Source organism: Bubalus bubalis, chromosome 3 (assembly GCF_019923935.1).
Source record: "Bubalus bubalis isolate 160015118507 breed Murrah chromosome 3, NDDB_SH_1, whole genome shotgun sequence".
Taxonomy (NCBI): Eukaryota; Metazoa; Chordata; class Mammalia; order Artiodactyla; family Bovidae; genus Bubalus; species Bubalus bubalis.
Window position 1 is genome coordinate 54,725,378 of NC_059159.1, and position 18,252 is coordinate 54,743,629.

Sequence of the window (18,252 nt, forward strand, 5' to 3'; positions counted from 1 at the left end):
AGTGAAAATATAACCCAGAACTTCCCTGGTGGTCCAGTGGTTGGGAATCTGCCTGCCAGTGCCGGGGACATGGGTTTGATGCCTGGCCGGGGAAGATGCCACAGGGCAGCCAAGCCCTCGCACCACAGCTTCTGAAGCCCAGGTGCCCATGCTCCACAACAAGAGAAGCCAGCCCAAGGAGAAGCCCTGCACATTGAAAGGAAGAGCAGCCCCTTTCCGCTGCAACTGGAGAAAGCCCATGCACAGCAAGGAAGACCCAGTGCAGCCAAATATAAATAAACGGAAAAAAAAAAAAATACAATCCAACCATGTGGCTGTGGGTGGACAGAACTGTTAGCCAGAAGGCTCCACGCTTGGAGCAATTTCAGTGCGGTGGGGGTGTGTGTGTGTGGTGGCGAGGACAGAGCACTGTTCAGTGGAGCTCAAAGGCTCACAAATGAGCTTGGGGGCCTGAGCTAAGTCAGCTGAGAAAAAGAATCATCGGCTATTCATTCTCACTCCTCCCAGACGACAGTCTTCAATGGAGGGGAAGACACTGGGCGAAGCAATAAAACCAGGTTGAAAATGGTGCCTCCAGACAAATCAAATCTATTTTCTTAGATGCTATCAAATATAATAGGGGGAAGAGCAAAGTCAAGGTAAGAATGGAAGAAGGGGTAGGCAAGCCAGACACAAACCTCCGAGGGACTGGCCTAGCTTCAAAATCCCTTCTGGAGTCAGGGCCCCCTTATGTTGCTAAGCAACCGAGCCTGAACAAACAGGCTCCCGGGGCCTTCCCCTTCTGCTCCCCATTTCCGCAGTCAGCGACTGGGAGCGAGATGGCCTGCATGGTGAGTGCTCCTCTGGCAGGGAGCTGCCCTCTCTCCCCCGGGCACCAGGCTGAGGGGAGTAGGCGATGCTAGTCTGGACGGGGGGTGCCTTCACCAGGCCCTTCCCTGGCCAGGCAGGCTTGATGAGCCCCCCAGACACCTGCTGAGACCAGACACAGCACGGCGGTCTGCCTCCCACGCACCCCTTGAGCAAGACCTCCGGAAGATCAACTGGTTTGTTTGTACACGGAGCCGTCACACTTGCACATATGGCATTGCAGACCCAGACCCTGGGCCTCGACGAGGATTCCACTGCCTGGAGTGCAGGCCGGGGGTGGGGTGACCGGTGAGGCCTGCCAGGTACCATGCAGGTAAGCCTGACGTCCGTTTCACACCCATCACCATATTTTCTAAGAGGTTTGCCAAGTCCTCATTTTGAGCTGAAAATGCCTAATGGTAAGAAAAACAGTCTCCCTTCTGTGTTGGCCATGTTTGGGTACTGAAACTCAGATCCCCTTAGGAAATAAATATTTTGAATTAAAAAAAGTATTTTCAATCCCCACCCATGCCCACCACCCTTTTCACAGTGTTTACTTGGGTCCCTCTTTGCCTTCTTATGCTTCAGTGTTTTCTGACGCTGCCCTCCTAACAGCTGCTCCGCCCTGGTGAGCGAGGAGGAGGATCTGTGTATGTGTTTTGGGGGCAACCATTGTTGTGAAGAACAGAGCTCTTTCCTCTACAGAGCGGGGTACAATGGGCCTCGCAAAGACCTCCTGAACAGATAAAGCGGCAGGGCGCAAGAAAAATTCTATTAATACTTTACAAAACAGAACATCTAAGGAGTAGCTAGAGAGGAAAGAGAAAAGGAAAAATTTAAAAAATCAGTATGAATAAGTCCCTGTGCTTGGGGGAAGAAAACTTTTCAGCGATTGCAAAACACTTATTAATTCAGAGAAGCCATCAATGCGATAGAAATCTGGCAGAACAGCAAGAGCTGAAACTGGAAGAATTTGAATATACAAAGACTGAATAGAATGAAAAACACGGCCTCACATACGGGCCTGTTTCTCACGGTTCTATGTGAATCAAACAGAAGCGGCTTGTGTGAGTCTCCATCACACAAGGACGGGAGGGATACGGTCAAGGGGGCTGGTATTCAGCCCAAGAGACAGCAAACCGGTAACTGTGTCTGTCTGTCTCTCCTTCTCCCTCTGGCTCTCACACACAGAGGTAGACTGCCTGGCTGTGCAGAGTTCAGCCTGGAAGCCAGGCCTCGTTCACGGAGCTGGAAGAACACAAGGGAGTTGGCAGGCGGGTGGACACGGGCATTTCTCTGACTTCAGGGAGAAAACACCACTATCCCTGGTGGAAAACAGCTTCAAAGGCCCCGCGCTCCTCGTCATGATCAGCAGTAGTGTTGGTTCTGCGTTGACGGTGCCCTCACCGGTCCGTACAGATTTCTTTGTATATATCAGAAGCGGGCGCCCACAGGCCTAGTGGTCCCGTGGGATCCTGGGGTGGGGATCAGGGGAGGCGGTGTCTGAACCTGAGCGTGTCTGTCCCATGTTCTGGCACCTGCCTGATCTGTCTGGGGAGGAGAAAAGTGTTCCAACCTTGAGATCTGCCTTCCAATAACTTCAGGCAGGTATAAAACACAGCCCTGACATCCTTGATGGTGTATCTTTGCAAACGACAAAGCAGGGCAAGTAACTCTTAAGGGAGCTGCTTGGGGATGCCCCTGTTGTCGTCCAACACCAGGGGGTCATGAACCTGTAATCTTGACCCTCGCAAAGCTCAGACAACACTGTGACCTCCTCAGAGGTGCCCCATGTACACCCCGCCCCATCTGAGAGTCAGTTCTGGGAAGCCACACTGTCTCCGTGGCATGGGGATTGCGCAGGATGTCTCAAACCTCCTCCCTTTCAGAATCACCCAGAGAACTGGTTAAAACACAGACTCCCCAGGGCTTTAGCCCCAGGCTGTCTGATTCAGGAAGCAGCGTTTGCATTTCTAACAAGCACCAGCTGTTGGCCTGTGGACCCCACTTTCCATGTGCTGCTCTAAGGGAGGAGAAACAAGAACAGAAGTTAAAGACAGTGGACAGAGCGGCTTCTTCTGCATACACTCGGGGCTCAATACAAGAGCCGAATTTCTCTCACAGAGGCAATCAAGGCACATCAGCATGGCAACCGTCACCCCGCTCTGTTCCCTGTCTCTCGGACATTTATACTCCCAGATCCTGAAAATGACGAGCGCAGAACCACGACAGAAAAGGTGACAAGTAGACGGACTTCCTAGTAGTAACCAAGCTGTCCCTGCAACCCAGTGCAGGAGAAATTCGGACTCTACACGGACGACAGGAACACTCCTTCTAACAGACTCCAGCTATTGGCTACGTCATTTAGGTCAGCTCAGCTGTGATCAGAAAATCTAATCAATCAACTTTACTTTTATGTGACATGTATTTATTAGGCATGCACTAGTTGCGAAGTATTAGCCTAAGTTCCAAGTAAGAGGCAAATTATATGGGTTCATGGTATACGGATTGCATTAATGACCCCCACACCCTTTATCTTGAAATTCTGTATCAACAGCTCCCCTTTCAAAAGAGGCAGAGTCTATCTCCCCATCCTATGTATCTGGACTTGACTTGCTGTGGTCAGTAAAAGAGCTGGAGAGGATGGTACGCCTGTGGAGGGCCTGGCCTTTCGAGGGTCTCTGGGTTCCAGTTTGCCCTCTCTGGCATCTCTCTGACATCACCATGAAACAGACATGGCCAGGTGGGCCTCAGACAGGATGGGAAACATGTGGAGCAGGGCCAAGTGCCCTCAGGGGCCCTGGTGAGACTAGCCTAGACGGGCAGGCAGCTGGGCAACCCTAAAACACGCACGTGAACCCTGCCAAGACCAGCAGAGCCACTCCCTCCCCGAGACCAGCAGTCACCAGCAGACTCCAGACTTGGGGAATAAACAGCTAATCTCTACCACAGAGGTTCTGTGCTCGTCTGTTAAACAGCATTCTTGCGGCAAAAGGTAACTCATACATGGCCCCTGCTCTCTCTCAAAAAAACAAAAAGCTTTTAGTTTATAAGAAGATACACAGGCAGTCTCAAGTAATACCAGACAACGAAGAAAGACAGAGGAAGGGGCGGAAGGAGGAAGGCGGACTATGGCCCGAGTATTAACCCATCGATTCCATCTTCCCACTGGAGTACAGGTATTCGGGTGTGAAGGGACTGCTTCTACATCTCTCCCCAGCAGCAAGGTTGGAGACCGAGATCCTGGAAACGCCAAAATAAGTTGGCAACACGCTCCTCAGCAAATAAGCACCATGAAAACCTGCAGTCATTAGCACTCAAGTCAGTGGGTGATGCCTCTCTAATCCTAATTCATTTAATGAATGAGCGAACCTTCTCTATAATGAGCCGAAAGATTTACTGTGAGCAGACGTTCTTGCTGGGTGATTTCAGAAGTAGGCGGAAGATGTTGGCCATATCCAGAAGGGAGACGTTAGCCCACCCAGCTCCTACACTGCCTGAAGAGAAAACCTTTCAAGCCACGGATCAAGGCAGCGCCTTGCGAGAGAGGTCAAAAGTTCTGCGGGTCAGGTGGGCCGGCCGAAGGTTGGAACTGCAGGCAGCGCCCTCAGACCCCTGCTGCTTCTGCCTGTGGTTTGGCTCCACAAGTACGCAGCAGATGAACGAAGCTGATCTGGGGATGCAGAGAACTTGGTCCCAGCAAAGGACGAAAGAGCTGCTGGTCAATAACTCAGCAGGAGCCGGGCCATAGCCAAGCGTGGCGGGCGGCGTGGCACAACGCACGGGCAGGATCCGGGTTCCAATTCCAGCTTCACCACAGGCTCACTGAGGACAGGGCACCCCCTTTCCCAGCCCTTACGTTTCTCATCTGTGAAGGCAGGAAGCTGCACGGGATGGTCGCTGACGACCCATCTGCAGAGATCCTGCCGAGGACCCCGAGATGGACCGCAGAGCCTGCTGGGACCACAGCTGGGAGCTCAGATTCACCAGAGGCCCTTGCAAATCCCCTGCGCCCTGAGGACGTTCCAGGCAGTGGAACGTTTGCCGTGGCCGGCCAGCATGCCTGGAGAAATGTCCCACCCCCTCCTGGCACACTCACATACACACACACACCACAAACCACACATATCCAGAACAAAGCAGGAAATGGCACTTCAAGTGATCCTTAAATTATCTGGTCAGACACAAGGAGGGAGAGGGAAAGGAAGAGAAGAGACCCAAGCTCTTCAAACTCCCCCGGAACAAATGCCTTTCATGTTGCTTCCTGCTCCCACTCAAACACTCCAAGCGTTCGTTTCAATAAACGCCCATAAATGCGATACCACGACACTACAGTGTGAGGGGTTTAACGGGTCTGCTGATGCTCTATAAACTCCGAGCCCTGAAGTCATAAGGGTGGAGTGAGTGTTATATACTAGGCAGGTCTGCCCAGATCCAGGCTGGAGACCAAGGCGGCCTGATCCCTGGGAGCGTTTCTGCACGGAGGATGGCATGGCTCTGCACTTTTGCCTAAGAACTGGGTGAGGGTGTCTGGTTTATGGAAATGTCTCAGCATGCTCTAGCCTTGACAAGAGTAAGGACAGTCTATCTTCAATCACTGCCCAAAAGGAAGAAAAGAGGAGAAAAAGGAGCAGGCAGGAAAATCCCATTAGCTCATGCTGAAATCTAGATCAGTAGTTTTCAACCTTGACTGCTCACCAGAATCACATGAGGAACTAAAAAAAAAAAAGAAAAAATTCCTGTTGCCGGGGTCACACCCTGACCAGTGAAATCTGCCTCCGGGGGGCAGGGGGTGGCAGTGGAATGTTTATAACTCCCCCAGGGATTCCAGGTGCAGCCAAGGCTGAGAACCGCTGTCCTACCGGGTAAATACAGTGGAGTTGAGCCTTCATCACAGCGTATGTGGGTGGAGATGGGCCCTAAATATAAAGGGGGCATCACCCGATCGTCAGCTGCCTGAAGGCTGGCTGTCTGTCCCCTGCTGGATCCGCAGGCCCTGTGCCACACGTGGCTTTTGGGGGGCTCTCCTCACCTTGTCTTGGTCTTAGGACAAGACAGTCAAAGTTCCATTCTGTAAGGAGGCTTGGAAGGGCCAAAACCTGAACACAAGACTTTAAGAAACCAGAAGAAACTGCTGGATTTTTTTTTCACCACCATCAATAATATTTTCACTTGTAATATTGCTTTGGACTGCACAACAATCCCCGAAGGCAGGCATTATTACAAGCTCTCTGAGCCTCAGTTTCCTCCCTGGCGGGCCTGCCCAGGACTCCGCAGCTGGTGGTCTGAGTACGCGTGCCAGCTGGGCCTGCTTGCCGTGGCTCAGGCTCCAGGATGGCAGGCACACAAGCCCCTGGGCCCCCAAACCCCCGCTTGGTCCACTGACTCCTGGGAGGCTGCAGCCAGCAAGGTGCTGAGTGGGCTAGGCACTTCCTTCATTCCAAGACTCAGAAAATTCTAGTTTGCATCCACCTGAAGGTTCCTCTACATTGACTCAAGCCCATGCCTTAAATAAGCAACAAGACAGCCTGCTTAATTTCTCCCCAATTCTTTCTTTGGTAATAAAATAGAAATTTCATTTGCCATTTTAACCACTTTTTTTGTTAAACAATTCAGTGGCATTAAGGACATTTCCTAAACTCTTCAGGAAGGCTCCTAAGTCTTACTATGACCAGAATGTTCTTTCCCCATTAGCAAGACTCTTTTACTGACCCTATTTTTTTCTACTTTTAATTATGTTTTAATTCACTTTAAACGAATCCTTTAATTCATTTTCCCATTTAACTTAAACAAAACAAACCAAACCCCCGTGTTCATCAGAGAACAGTTGTGAATTCATAAAATGGACACTTGCCATAGGCGTTAAAGGGTGTGGGGTGTCTATCCTGGAGATGCAGTTTACTTACATAAAGGCAGGCAGAACATCTTGCTCAGGAATTCGGATTCCACACGTAAATATCAGAGTCTAGGCTATGAAATGTCTTCCCCCTGAAATAACGATGACTGTAACAGCTACCATTTACTGGAGCTTAATAGGCAATTCGCAAAGCTCATTTAATTATCACAATAGCTCTGAAATAGATATTATCACACCCATTATATAGGTAAGGAAATGGTGGCTCATTGCGATTAAGTGACTTGCCTAGGATCACGCATGCAGCAAATGATGGAGCCGGGATTTAAACTCAGATGCATGCCCACATCTTTCTCCTGGTCTCCCTTGACTGCGTTCTATTTTTGAATCCCCAGGGCCCCGTGGAGCTGCACTGTCTCCCCAGTGAACCAACAAACACGGCCTTAAAACTCTACCAAAAAAGTTAAGAGAGGTGATGAGGTAACCAAGGCGACAGCTGTGTATTGCCTCTGGCAGGCTCGGGAGAAGAAAGAAGGGTTGGAGGGAGGAGCAAACGGAGAAGGAGGCTGAGGGGTCTCTTCCTTCTAGATGGGTGAACTCGAGAACCCCTGAGCCCATTTGTCTGCTCTGTGATCACAGTGGCTGGGGGCACGGCTGGAACGGGCAGAGGGGTCCCAGAACTCAGTCCTCAGGCTGCCAGAGTGCCCGCTGGGCACCAGGCCGGAGAATGCTGAGTCCCACTTCCTGGAGCTGTGAGGAGGCCTTCAGGTGGTGGGTGGCCAGTGACTAATGCGCAGGACATGCTCATCGCAGGAGATTAGTTGCAAGTCACCACCCCACCCCTGGCAATCCCCCGGTGTGTGCACGTACACACATGCGTGGGCACACGTACACACACCCTACACCGTTCACTGGAGGGATGCGCCCAATGCCGTGCGACTCCTCGCTGCAAACGGGTCACGCTCAGGGACAGCCGTTAAAGAAACCAGCGTGTCCTCGGGGGCGCAGTCCCAGGAGGCACCTCTCAAATCCGAGCAAGGCACGCGAGCGCCTGCCTGGACGGCCTCCGGCGGAAGTGGGGGCTCAGGCTGGGCCCAGCATCACCCCAGAGGGCAGGGCCGGAGGCTCTCTCGGGAGACGTCCCCACTAGGGTGAGACAGGCAGCTGCGAAGGAGGGTGGTGGGAGAGGGACCAGGACAGGCCGGGCGCGAGCTGCCAGAGGAGAAGCAGTTGGTTCTGCAGGCTTGACAGCTGTCACGCGGAAAACGGCATCTGGCCTAACGGCCTCTCGAGTGGGGCGCCTTCGCGTGGCGGTGGTGAGCGCCGGAAATCCACGGTGCGCGCATGCGTGCCTGCGGGTGGGCAGGCTGCCGCAGGCTCCTCTCCCCCCAGCCCAGCCTCTCCCCATCAGGCCGCACCTACCGTGAAAAAGGCCCAAACCTGCCAGCTCCGGAGGAGACGCGCGGGTCATTAGCGGAGCGCTGACGTCCTGTAACACTCTCTTGCATTCCCATTAAACAAATACTAAACTGCTAATTGCCAAAATAGATCTCCACGACTCTGACCGAACCGGGGAAGGCTTTATAATTACCAAGTGTGAAAACGCGCAGCCTGTAAATAACCACCTCATCTGTCCTAATACGGGCTGATATTGATGGGCATGAAATAAACATCAGGACCAAATGGAAAAATCACCCGCATCTCCTGTGGCCAATGCAATCTCGAATGGTGACAAGCGTGTGCAGTCACCGGCTCAGGGAGGGAAGAGGGGAGAACGGACTTGGACGGGCTCAGAGAGTCTAGGTTCCAAACCCGATTTTCCATCCCTTGAGCTTTCAGCATCTTCTTTCAGCCTGGAGGACAGGCTGTGATTTGATGATGGGATGGAAGGCTGGCCTGCACCCCAGAAATGCCCAGGCCCAGGACCCTCGGCGACAGGCCTTCAGGGCACGTTCTATCCTGCCCTCTTGAACAGACTGGCTGGCGAGGATGGAGAATCAGGGAGACAGAGAGTTTCACCAAGGTGACATGTTTATTCACAAACCAGTATCTATCACGGCTATCCTATCTGGCCAATGCAAAGAACTGGTCGCAATGCATGGATGAAGAGAATTGGGGTTTAAAATCACCTCTGGGCTTACTGACACCCCATGTCACGCTACCACTGGGATGGCAGGTAGATGAGTCTGAAAGGGAAAGTGTTAGTTGTTCAGTCGTGTTTGACTCTTTGCGACCCTCACGGACTGTAGTCTGCCAGGCTCATCTGTCCATGGGATTCTCCAGGCTAAGAATACTGGGGTGGGTTGCCATTCCTTTCTCCAGGGGATCTTCCCAACCCAGGGATCAAACCTGGGATTCCTGCATTGCAGGCAGATTCTTTATCATCTGAGCCACATAGGAAGCCCATAGATAGGTCTATCAGATTCCAAAGACCTCCCTTCCCCCGACTGCACCTGAGGAGGGGGAGATGACCTGCCAGAGGTCACAGAAACAGTCTCCCCTTCACTCTCCACCAGACTGAGATTCTGAGGGATTCAGCAGGGCTTATAGTGAAAGACCGAAGCCGAAGACAGAGGTTCCCTTGGTCTCAGAATTAGTCCCGGGAATTAGAAGTGACCGGGAGTCCCTGCTCCCCTCCCCACCTGGAGCAGGCATCTCCAGGGCTCCTCTGAACCCCTTCTGGAGCTTCAAAGACTCGCAGCATCTCCATCCAGTCGATCCCTCGGTCACCAAGCAGCACCCGGCCCAGAGCTTCCTGATGGGGCTCAAGCGTGTCTCCAGAAGCTCTTCCCCACTGGGCCACACGAGAGCCAATCTCCTGGGCACCCTGGCCCTGAAGTCACCCCCAGGGTCCTGGGCCAAAGACCCCATCAAACGTCAGCATAAGGAAGGAAGGTCTGAACTACAGACAATTTTTAAAGGAATTCTACATTGTCACTTTTAAATTCCCACAGCATCTTCAAATAATGGCTAACAGAACGCTACCGAGAACGAAGTTCACGTGCGGCAACAAAGGCGAAAAGACTTGTTCACTCAGCAAGGTTACTTCCTGTTCAGAGAGGATCATAAATGTCCAAGCTGGAAAGGTCCAGCACAGTCATTCTGCAGAGGGACAAAGTGGCTCTCAGCGATGCTGGGCAAACTGAGAGTGGGGGTCCAAAAAGCCTGGTGGGGATCAGGAGTCCCGGGTTCACACATGAAACCACCACGCCCACCTCTGACTGTCCCAGGCAGGGCTTCTGGAGGCTCAGTCTCCCTGCAGGAAAAGGGCTGAAGATCACCCCATCCCTGAGAAGCAGAAAGAACCGTAACACACAGGGAAGTAGTCAGGTTGGTGGTAAATGACATCCCTTGCTATGGCCAGTACTCGGCACGCACAGCATCTCAACAAGGATCTGAGGGCTGGAGAACAAACGGAGGAAGAGGCTTCATGTCCATAACCGCAAACGCCAATTCAGTGAACTCTGTGGGTGAGCGAGGGTCACCCTCATGAGGGCACCGGGCTTTCCGTGCTGTGCTCTAAGGAACTGGACGCAAATAAACCATTTTTTAGAAAGCAGGTGGAACGGCAGAGCCAACCAGAGCACGTGCTGCAGTAGAATATTCCTCACGATAAACAGAAACAAACCACTGGTACTCAACACAGATGGATCTCAAGGAAATTACACTGACTGAGAAAAGTCAGTCTCAAAGGCTTGTTCCATCCCATACGATCCCATTTCTGCAAGATTCTTGAAATGACAAAATTACAGTGATGGAGAACGGAGGAGTCTGCCGGGAGTTAGGGGTGGGGAAATGGATGAACCATCACACGAGGAATTTCACTGTGGTGACGGGAACACTTGTGCATCTCGACTGTGATCATCATCGCTTAAATCTATCCATGTGACAATGTTTCAAAGAACAGCACACACACACACACACACACACAGAGCAATCAGCAAGCACTTACTGTGCAGTCATTTTTTGTATGACACACACATGCACACCTGTTAAAACTGATGATGTACCAGCATCCATTTCCTGGTTTTAACAACGTGGTATGGTTATGGACGAGACGATATTATCATCATGGGAAGCTGGGTAAAGGGTACACAAGAGCTCTTTGTACTATTTTTACAACTTTTTGTGAGTCCTACACTATTGAAAAATAAACATTTAAAACAGTAATTTTTAAAAACCACAAGGGGGCTCATTATATCACGAAAACTCAGTGGCAGATCAGTTTATAATGCAAATAATTAGGCCCTAATTTCTCTTGATTTGGATAGCGTGGGCACAAATAAGGTGCGCCGACAGTAGAAAGAGCTAGCGCCTACTCGCGTCGGCTGTTGGGCCCCGGCGCGTACTGCGCGGAACTAGCACTGTGTCGCACGAGGCTCTGTGCTGGGAGTCCCGACTGCCCTGTCTCGTCTTCTACCCTGGCCCTCAGGAGACTTCACCACACGGCTCTGCAAACGCACAGCACGTGCTACAGTGACGTGTGCAAAAATGGCTGCACAGTAAGTGCTTGCTGACTGAGTTTCAGAAAGACTTGCAGGATAAAGAAAACACAATGCAACTACAAAAGAACCTCGAGCCCGGTGCTCTTTCAGGCTATCAAGGCCTTCTCTTTCGTTTAGGTTCTGAAACAGATCTTAAGTCTTTGGAGATATTTCATACACCAAACTGTATTTATTACTACTTCTGAGATGTGGAAACATTTACCAACACTCGTCCTAACTGTGAACCGGGGCTTTGGGCAGCATGGGGTGGCCTGGGGCAGAGGGAATCGGGTGTTCTCCAGAGGGAAGCATGCTTGACGTTTCAGTTGGTCCTCGCGTCATCTGGGGTGGGGAAACCAGGATACCCGACGGGTTTTTTGATGGAATGATGAAGTCCATCTGAAGACCACATGCCTTTCTCTTGACCTGGAGGTTGGACACCTCTGGCCTGATCTCTGAGTCACGATCTGACCATGACGCAGATCTCTGCACATGAATATTGACAGAATGACCAACCTCCTACTTAATCCCCTAGCCAAACAACTCCCTGAAGGGGGAAAGAGAAGGGAGAGGGAAAAACCCTCATCTACCCTTCAAAAAAAAAAAAAAAAGTACCAATTCAAGCTGCTTCAAGACCCAACAAGCATGTTTTTCTTTCATTTATTTCTACATCAACACTCTGAAGGACACAGATCTTTCTCGTTTCAAGAGCTGTCAATTTGCTTTAGCGCCATGGTTTTCATCTGTTTCAGGTAAAGAGGAATTACAAAGCAGGCAAAAGAGACAACGCACCAGCATCCAACATATTCTGGCAATCCGAACTGGGACCAGGGTAAACAGAGATTAAATGACAGGCCACAGCACCGCCCCTGTGTGCAACCCCAGTGCCCACCCCTGCCTGCCCTCCACTCGCAAACTCTATGATTTGACAGAGCCTTCAGCTCTTTACTGAAAACTGTACTATCTGCTGCACCCTAATTCTTTGAATCATTTATACATGTTGCACAACTCATACAGTATTTTTGCTTTCTGAAGCAGAAAAACCTCTTAGCAGCTGGTAAACTGTCAGGTGCGGTTACTTTAAATACCTCCATGAAACAGCACAGAAGCCGGCAGCATGTTGCTGGATTCACTACCCTTCCCCATATAAATGAACAGGGACAAACGCTTGCCACATGCCAGGCTGTGAGAAGGCCTCACCCCATCGAGCCTAAGGGTTCCATTACCAGGGAACTCAATAAACAAAAGGCAGCCCTGATCTCCTCCTCTCGCGGGCCTCCTTTGCCAATGACGATGCCCCATGAAGATTGCTGGCTAATTCATTTACATTTCTTTTTGTTTTTAATTAAATTGCTCTTTGACTGCTCAGACCTGTAATTTTTCCCTAATCAGCTTCAGGGCTGGGGATTTCTGAGAGAATGACAGAGATGCCTCCGAAGGTCTCAGGGGCCGAACGGCACGCAGGCTGCTGCCCTTGACTTTCACAGGTGGACCACAAGGACCTGGCCACGGGCTCTGAGAGCCCAGGGCATCGGGTTCCTTTGAGATACTAGAGTAAAGGGACAACCCCCCTCCCCGCCCCCGCCCCAAGCTGACACACACACCCACCACCAATTTGAAATTAAATGTAAATGTGAGAAGGGACGCAGTACTTTCTTTTGCCAAATCCCATTGGCGTGTAGACACCATCAGAACCTAGATTGTTAATAATGTGTGTGTCCACAAGCGGTGCTTATCGGGGCACATGGGCCCGGGCCCCAGCTCGGCAGCAGGGACTAGTGGGAAAATCCAGAGGCTTTGGAGGTAGACGCCTCAGATTTCAGTCCTACCACTCACCCGCTAGTGGCCTTGGGCAGGTGACTGGACTGCGCTGCACATCTGAGTTGGTACCCACCTCACCGTGTCACTACAAGCATTAAGACACGTTAACTCCTGGGTGGCATCTTGGCTCATAAGGAGCACTATCGAGCTGCCACCCATCGCCAAGGCCGCCATTGTCACGGCCGCCTCAGAGAGTTGGTCAGGAGAGACGTCTAACGTTGCTTATTGTCCTGGAGGCCTTTCCTCTTTCCCTGCTGTTGATGCCAAGTGAAATTAAAACTAGCAGAGAGATTGGCTTTACTTGAGCAAGCCGGACCAAGGGTGAAATGACCTGCCTGGGCTGGTTGCTTTCTCAAACGTCCACCCAGCCCTCCCTGCCAAACACGGGGACCCACCATGAGGGTTCAGGAGGATGGAAAACCAGCCAAGACAGACACACAGGCAGGCTGGCACGAGACGGCTTCTGCCACCAGCCACCAAGCATTCACCAGGCAACACTCTTCCACTTCCAAGTTCTGTGGGAAGAAATGAACTCGCTGAGGGTCCCTCACCCTCTGGACCCGAGTCTGAAGCCCAAGGCTAGTCCTGACCCCTCCATGACATCCTGCCCCTGGAGACAAGCTACCCGGTGACAAGCCCTTCTGAGGCCTCAAGCTTCCATCCTAGGCCAGTTACAGACCTTGCAGGCGGGCAGCCCCCCACTTAGAAAGAAATGAGTCTGTGAGAGGCAGCGGGGCTACCTTTAGAATTCATTCCTTCATTTTTCAAATTTATTCAATCAACACATATTTACGTATGTCTGTAAGTGTATCATAAAAGGCACAATGATTCAAAATGAGGAAGACTTGACTCCTGAGGGTCCAGGGGGGCTGCACACGTAAGGGGAGCTCTAAGGGAGGTGCAGCCCCCGCAGGGCGTGCACAGACATTCTGTAGTCTTTAATCATTTATTCCTGCCCTTCAGGGTTCTGAAAACTCAAGTGAGAACTCGCTCACTTGGCCAGAGGAGACAGACGGTTTGTGATGGAAATGGCAGGACCACATTCAAGGTAAGAGGCCTGATGGGCGTGGTGCTGGAGCAGCTGACCTGGGGAGACATCTAAGTCAAAGCAGCAGGGCAGGGAGATGGGTGAGGACCTGGGCCACGTGAGCTGCGGGGGGGCGGGGCCTCTGTCTGGGCTCTCCTGGAAGGAACCGGAAGGAGCAGAGTACCATCAGGAGGCCCACCCTCAGGCTTGGCTGAAACCAACCTCTCTCAGTGGACTGCGAGGAGATCCCAGTGCTGGCTGAGGGCTCAGGAGCTTAACCCCCTGCTGCCCACGGTCACAGGGCGGGTCAGAGGCATAGCTGGGGGTTAGAAGACTGCATCGGCTCCAGGAAACAGCGTCTCCCTGACCTGAGAACAAGGCAGAAAGGAACCTGCCTCCTCAAGGCACCCCAGACCCAAGGAGCATCCCTCATGGAGAAATGACACCGTTCTGAGCTGACAAAGACTGGAGCCCCGTGGCTGGGAACGCCAAGGAACCCCATCCCAGGGCACACACAGGAAGGAGAGAGGACTATTCCTGCTCAACGAGCCCTTCTCCTGTCTCTGAGGGGACAGGGAATGGGACGGGGGTGGCAACTCAACCTAGTTGAGTGAGTGGATCGCATCTCTACTCTGCATTCTATTCACTTCCGGTTCTGTTTGTTATCTTGCTTTCCTTGTTCCATGGACCAGCACTCTTGGGTCTGCATGACCAGGGTGTGTTCCTACTGGAGGGGACGTTCCCTGAGAGCTGTGTCTTCTCCACCTTCCAGATCATCCTCCTTGCTGGACGAATGACAAGTACGTCTCTATGCACTTCCAGGGGAGTGAGACTGGAGAGAGGCAGAAGCAGGTGAGAGCTGACCTGGGGATTTAAATTGCCTGCTTCTCATCCCAGTTCATGTGCTGAAGGTTAATGCCAGAGAAAAACGCAGTGTGCCATAAACCTATTTTTTGCAAGTTATTTACAGATGCATGTACCTGCCCTGGCCGGCTCAAGCAGTTTCAGAGCTTGTGTGATTATTAAAACTGAGAATCATGTGGAGAGCTCAGTTAGCATTTAGAACCTCACACCAGTGGGGCCAGGGCTTATTAGCATCTTTCTATTCAGGGTAGTAAAAACTGAGAGGGCCTTGTGGGGATGGAGTCAACATTCCCAACACCACCCTCCTGCCACGCCATCTCGTCAGGAGGGCCCCAGAGGCCCGGGCATCCTCCACACCCAGGACCATCCACACCAGCTCCCGAAGAAGCCAAGAGGAAACCCTACCACCCAAGAGGCTGCAAGTGCCACTGACTGAGACGGAGGCAGGAGAAGAGACAGCAGCCACCAGGGACAGAACAGCAGTGAGACAGCCCAATTTAATAATCAATGGACAATCCAGAGACAGATACTGTATGATACCACTTATGTGCAAGTTGCCCAGTCGTGTCCAACTCTTTGCGACCCCATGGACTATACAGTCCATGGGATTCTCTAGGCCAGAACACTGGAGTGGGTAGCCTTTCCCTTCTCCAGGGGATCTTCCCAACCCAGGGATGGAACCCAGGTCTCCCACACTGCAGGCGGATTCTTTACCAGCTGAGCCACCTGGGCAGCCTGACATCACTTACATGTGGCATCTGAAATATGACACAAGTGAACCTACCTATGAAACAGGAACAGACTCACAGACACAGAGGACAGATCTGCGGTTGCTGAGGCGGGTGGCGGGGGGCAGGGGGAGATGGACTGGGAGTTTGGGATTCGCAGATGCAAATTACTGTATATAAAATGGAAAACCAGAAAGGTCCTACTGCCTAGGCAGGAAACCACTGGTTGGCCAAAAAGTTCGTGTGGGTTTTTCCATATTGTACAGAAAAACTCCAATGAACTTTTTGGCCAACCCAATATAATCAATATCCTGTGATAAGCCATCATGAAAAAGAATATAAAAAATAGTGTGTACGTAACTGAATCACTTTGCTATACAGCAGAAATTACAATACTATACATCAACCATGCATGCATGCTTAGTCACTCAATCGTGTCTGACTCTTTGCAACGCTATGGACTGTAGCCCACCAGGTTCCTCTGTCCACAGGATTCTCCAGGCAAGAATACTGGGGTAGATTGCCAGACCCTCTTCCAGGGGATCTTCCCGACCCAGGGATCACACCCACGTCTCACTGTGTCTCCTGCACTGCAGGTGGATTCTTTACCACGAGTGCCACTTGGGAAGTCTGAATCAACCATACTTCAGTAAAAAGAATAATCAGGGGATAATCAGCCAATACATGGCAAGCCCAGCACGGGTCACCAAGGCCCCACTCCGGCCTCCCATGCCCCGGGTGGGCAGGTAAACTGAAAAAGACTTGCAAAACCAAAGGACAAAAACAGTGGTTTATCACAGCCCAAAGACGGGCAGGCACGGAGGGATGTAGACATGACTGCTTGGCCAAATCTTCAAGCACCACTTCCCAGCAGCAGATGGAATGAAGCCAGGTCCTGACAGATGGGAAAGTTTAGGAAAACCAGAGAAGACCTTGGGAAAGCGTTGGCATCGCCAAGAAGGGTGGGGGGGACAACAACCGAGTTAACACTGGCGGGACTTCGTTTGGTCAGAAACGCCGCGGGTCTGGAGCTGAAGGAGCGGAAGGAAGCTGGGCATCCCCTCCCCAGAGCACTGGGCTTCCCCGTGTCACGTCCATGTCTGCAAGCCGCACCTCTGCCTCTGGGGGCGGGACACCGCTGGGACACAAGCTCCTGCAGAAGCCTCCCCTCGCTCCTCTTTTCCGCTGGAGAGAGAAATCTTTTAAGAGAAACGCTCTCCAGACAGCTGAAATTTCCCCCTTGCTAGCCCCATTCAGTTATTTATCAGAACGCTTCAGCGAGGCTGTCTGCAGACTTCCACATGAAATGGTAATACCGAGCACTTCCAATTCATCTCCCCAGCCGTCTTCAAATGTCAGCTCCTTAATCCTCAGCCCCCCTCGAGAAGTAAGCGATGTGCCCCATCTCTCAGACCGGGAAGCCAGAGGCTGGGCTGCAGGGAAGCCCGGTCAATTTCTGCAATGACCGATGCCAACCAGACCCGTGCATCCTCTCACCCAAACCCCAGGCACTGTATCCTACTGAAGACGGCACTGTGCTGAGGGTTCAGTGCCAAAGGCCTCCTCCCGGGACACTCGCTGCTCTCAGCAGGTGCCCCCCACCTCCTGGCCCCTAGTCCCTGCTCCCCAGGCCTGCTGGGCTCATCGGCATGTCTGTGTGAGCTGCATTCTTAGTCCCCCTGTCATGTCAAATTCCACACGTCTGATCCCACTTAGAACTAAAACATCGCTTTCTGGGACAAAATACAAGCTTTGAGGCTAAACAAGCGGACTCGTGTCCTGTGGCATGGCTTTGCTTTTCCTCTCCCTGAAGGAAACACCCCTGGACTTCTTCACAGCTGGCATCAAACCTTTCAAGACCCACCGAGGACCCCAAACATTAGCCATCAGATGAACGGTGCGCTCATCATTTCAAAATGAGATTTAGGGCTCCTGTCATTCGAGTCGTCACTTTATTAGTCATTCATGTAGCAAGTGGATTGATTTTCTTGGGCGCAGAGTGAGGAAGAATGTGCTGTCAACGTAGATCGCTGAGTTTCTGCACACCAGAGGGCCAGAAGGCTGACAGGTCCATGAGGGCGCGCGGACAATGCACATGGGGTGGTTTTCTTCTGTGCTGGCCCCTGGGGCTTCCAAACACAGCCCCTGCTAACCTGCAGCAGGAGGTCCAAATTTCCTGCTGACTGTGTACCCCACTCCACACCTTCACTGACTCATAAATGACCCTGACCCTGGATCCTGCATCAGCGGGCTTGGTCCGATGCTTAACACACAGCAAAGACGAAATAAAATACAACCTCCATCTTGTTGCCTGGTCAACAAACACACCAGAGTGGACACCAAAGTGGTCACTGTCCCCTTCAAAGAACTTACTATGAAAAGCCCTGCTTTATTCACTAAGACTTCAAATGTATTTTTGAGATTTGGGTGGGGGTGGGGTAGGAATTCCCTTCCAGGCATTTCCCAACTCACGCGAGACAACTAGTCTTATTATTTTATAGTCCTGCTGAGTTCTGGTCCAAAAACAGCATAATCAATCTTGGCCACAAGTTATTTGGAGCTGAGGCTGGTGATGGTTTCCAAAAATCACATCCACTTTCAAAGGCCAAAGATTTATCACCAGTGAGG

At 51.7% G+C, this 18,252-nt stretch overlaps 1 protein-coding gene and 1 long non-coding RNA gene across 3 annotated transcripts in view; one reads left to right on the top strand and one right to left on the bottom strand.

Annotated features, from left to right (window-relative positions):
* MSI2 (musashi RNA binding protein 2) overlaps nt 1–18,252 on the bottom strand; it is a 232,919-nt gene that overhangs the window by 20,711 nt on the left and 193,956 nt on the right. The window lies entirely within an intron of this gene.
* Nucleotides 1,048–14,893, top strand: LOC102405607. Its single transcript, XR_006640824.1, has 3 exons — nt 1,048–1,180; nt 13,969–14,053; nt 14,805–14,893. It is a non-coding gene; the product is annotated as an uncharacterized LOC102405607 (long non-coding RNA).